Source organism: Gekko japonicus, unplaced genomic scaffold (assembly GCF_001447785.1).
Source record: "Gekko japonicus isolate JY-2015 unplaced genomic scaffold, Gekko_japonicus_V1.1 scaffold526, whole genome shotgun sequence".
NCBI classification, from domain to species: Eukaryota; Metazoa; Chordata; class Lepidosauria; order Squamata; family Gekkonidae; genus Gekko; species Gekko japonicus.
Genome location: NW_015161966.1, coordinates 177221 through 181298, shown reverse-complemented (window position 1 = coordinate 181298; position 4078 = coordinate 177221).

The following is a 4078-nucleotide window of genomic DNA, read 5'->3' as shown; positions in this document are numbered from 1 at the left end:
CGGGCCTTTTTTTTATTCCGGTCCCCCCCCCCCCATTTTCCATTACATTACCTCCCTTCAGTGGTCAGCCCAGTTTTCAGCCTGCTGTTGCCCTGGATTATTTGGATGTTGTTTCGCCATGGACTTAAACTGCCTTGACTCGAACACTGAGAAAATCCAGAGTGGCAGGCAAATGCGGAAAGATTAGGCACTGCGGAGATCCTCTGTCCATGCAGTTCAGGAGCACGGGGTCGGGGTACACCCTTCTAGCGCCCACAATTTGTGCGAGGCTTCATGGGGCCGCCTGAAAGCACACTGAGCGGCAGCAACGGAGAAAATAAAAATAAAACTGTGACCTGCAGCCTGCCTTTCTCTGGTTCCACCGATTACAAAGCAGCATATTTCAAGGCACCGCTATTGAAAACCGGAGATCCCAGGACCAGAACAAACAGCCTTGGAGCCTCCCCCCCCCTTTCCCGGTCAATGTCAATGAAGTGTTTTAAAGCCTGCTTTTGTAGGGCACAGTGCGGCTTTCATTCCACTTAGAGTGCTCGCCCGGGCTGAAGCCGAACAATGCTGAGCCGTTCAATCTTTGCTCCTGAGCTGCACTTTAAAAGTTGCCTGTTGTAACATAAACTGGAGCTCCTCGGGGGTAAATGCGCCTTTAGACCAGACGAGCTGAAAGCATCCTAATCCACCGCGTGCCTTCTCCCGAAATCACTGCGTTCAAAACCACAGGTGCCTGTATTTAGACCAAATTAACACGAGCACCCTCTCAATAAGACCCTCAGAGTTCAGCCCTTTTGCACATTTTTTTAAATGGATAAAGTAATGCGCCCTTTAGGGGGTACATGTGCGTTGCAGAGACTTCTCTCATTTTATTGCTTTCCACAGACGTTTTAAATGCTCAGGAGGGCAGTCGGGGAGCTGCAATAACAGTCTGGCTTTGCTCGGCGACAGCAAGTGTACAAGATCAGGACTCGCGCGTTACCCAAGCACTCTCCGAGCAACGAAGAGCTGCACAGCCGAGATATTTAGCTCGGTTTTAAGTGCCATCAGCGCCCAAATGCACCAGGCTGTGGTAAAGCCCATTACAAAGGACTTGGCAGTCGAGAAGGGCGCTGTAAATTATTAACCAGACTCCGAGGCTCAAGGCACTTACCCCAAAGTATCCCTACAGCCTTGAATAAGACTGCCGAGGAGCAAAGGTCAAGACGAGCTTTCAGAAAGAGTTGTGCGGTGCTGGACCTCCCGGGATCATAGCATTTCTCGACACGGGCAAATGAATCGTGTGCCCAGCTTGTCAGTTAAGAGGTGAAGCAGGGGGGATGGCCAGAGAAAGTGTCTTCCGGTGGTGCCATAATGACCCCTGCGGAATGCCCTGGAGGGGCCCATAGCTCGGGGCAAGAGCATCTGCTTGGCATGCAGAAGGTCCCAGGTTCGATCCTCACCGTAATCAGATTTTTAAAAGGACCAGGTAAATAGGTGGCATGAAAGGGCAGTTGCCAACCTCCAGGTGATGCCTGGAAATCTCCTGTTAGTATGGTTGGTCTCCAGAAGATAGAGATCAGTTGCGTGGAGAAAACAGCAAGAGTCCAGTAACACCCGAAAGACTACCAGAATTTGTGTCAGTGCATGCACTTTCGTGAGTCACTGCTCACTTCTTCAGATACGTGAAGAACTGAGCAGTGACTCGCAAAAGCTCAAACCCTGACACAAATTCTGTTAGTCTTTAAGGTGCTTCTGGACTCTTTCTGTCTTCTATTCCTCCAGACAGACTAACATGGCTACCCAACTTGATCTATCTCCCTGGAGAAGATGGCTGCTTTGGAGGGTGGACTCTATGGCATTATACCCTGCTGAGGTCCCTTTCCTTCCTTCCCCTCCCCTCCCCAGGCTCCACCCCCAAAATCTCCAAGTAGTTCCCCCACACAGAGCTGGCAACTGTATGGGTGCGTTCAGACGGGACATTTGAGCCGGTATACGAGCCGGTTAGAATTGGAGTACTTACGGGCGATCACACAGCCAACATCTGCCTTCCGTCTCTAATCGTTACAAACACCCTTTGAACTGGTGTATTCTGCTACTAGGTCCCCAAGTGGTGGTATCCTGAGTGCTCCGGTTCTAGCCACATTATCCCCGTCTGATCGCTCTCCGCCGGTATAGAGCCACTTCCGTTCGGAAGCCCGAGGCTTCCACTTTTCAGCCACCATTTTTTTTTAGCCTCCTCGATGTGCGCTTGGGCGAAGCTTCACCCCGGCATTTGTTAAAAAAAAAAGAAAAAAAAGAAGCTTCATTTTAGGCTGCGGACGAGTCCGGGACCTCACGGAGGTCCTTTTCACTGGAAAAGGTTAAAGGGAAGTCTTCACTTCAGGGCACGCTTTTCATGACGGGGTGTTCTGCACCTGCGCGAAGATCTCAACTCTGTGGATGTGCCTATGCGCATGTGCAAAACATTTTAAAAAAAATTAAAAACCGCCAACGCATGCTGCTGCACGTCGGTAGTGTGAACGGGCATATTGTTATGTGCTGTGCAGTCAGGGGGTGAGTGTGATCGTGTTTCTTCCGGATCAAACTGCTCTGGTTCCAACTGGAGCAGTTTATGCCAGCTTAAATGGCCCATCTGAATGCACTCTATATGAAAGACCTCAGCTTGAGACTCTGGAGAGCCACTGCCAGTCTGAGTAGGCAATATTGACCCTGGCCCTTTCCGCACAAGTTGTCTGCCCTAAATTCAATGCTTTTGGGGGGAAGCAATCCACCCCCCCTGCTTCCCCACAGAATCACGGTGCACCTGTGCACTTCCAGAGGGTGCCCTGGCTTTTGTCCTTTCTCAAACCTACTTTGCTCTGACGTTTTGAGAAAGATTGCAGTATAGCTTGGATGGCTGCTGTGTATGTGAAGAAATTTGGATTTTCTGGCCCTCTCTGGTAGGCCCCTTCCCTGATCTTGCCCCCACGGCAGCCGTTTCCTCCCCCCACAATGGTGGACTTCTTTAAAAAATCAGCACTAAAATATCGCGCAATCGACACATGATTTTGATAATAGGTGTATCAGGCGCTCTGAATTTTCAGCTTTTTAAAAAAAGGCCTGTCTCTAGTCTCCTCCATTGCAAAGCTATAGGGAAAAATCTTTGCAAGAGAAGGGACTAGAGATTTTTCTTTTTTAGAAAATGAAAGCTGGGAACTCACGACCTGATAGACCTTTAAGTATAACAGTGTAGCAATAGAAGCCTATTCTAGTGCTGATTTATTTATTTATTTATTTTTACAAAAAAGACTGCAAAAGCCCCACTTCTATGGAACTGGGGCAGGGAAAACTACTGGGAAATCTGCCACATGGAAAATCTGTTACTGCTGCCATACCAGCAATGGGTAATCCACAAAATCCTGTCCCTGTGTGGAAGCCATCTGTGATAGACCAGTGGTCTGATTGAGTACAAGGTGGATTCAAGTGGCCTTCCACATAGGGTCCCCAGGGTCCCCAAGCCACCAGTGGGGATGGGGGGCAGGACTATCAAAACCAGGTTGAGAAACTCCTGGAGATTTTGGGATGGATCCTGGAGAGAACAGGGACCTCAGTGGGGGTAACAATGTCCTGCAGTCCCACCCTCCAAAGCATCCTTTTTTTCCAGGGGAACTGATCTCTGTAGTCTGGATATGAGCTGTAATTCCGGGGGATCCCCCCAGGTCCCACCTGGAGGCTTGCCTGGCGCTGACCTTACTCTTTTACTCTCAAAACATTTTTCTTTAGATATTCACCCAGGGGCTTGATCTTTAAGTTGTGTGGTGGGTTTTTTTTTTACAGTCTGCTTCTACCCTGAGAAATGTTTTAGGAGAATCGTTTGAAGCTGCTACATGTTTTGTGCTGTCCTTGGGTTCTGGCAGGGCTTGTTTCACAGAAAAAGAGCTAGGGGAACTCATTAACATAATTCATTAGCATATGCCACACCCCCTGACATCACCAGAAGTGTGTCATAAGGCCACACCCCCTGACATCACCAGAAGTGTGTCATAAGGCCACACCCCCTGACATCACCAGAAGTGTGTCATAAGGCCACACCCCCTGACATCACCAGAAGTGTGTCATAAGGCCACAC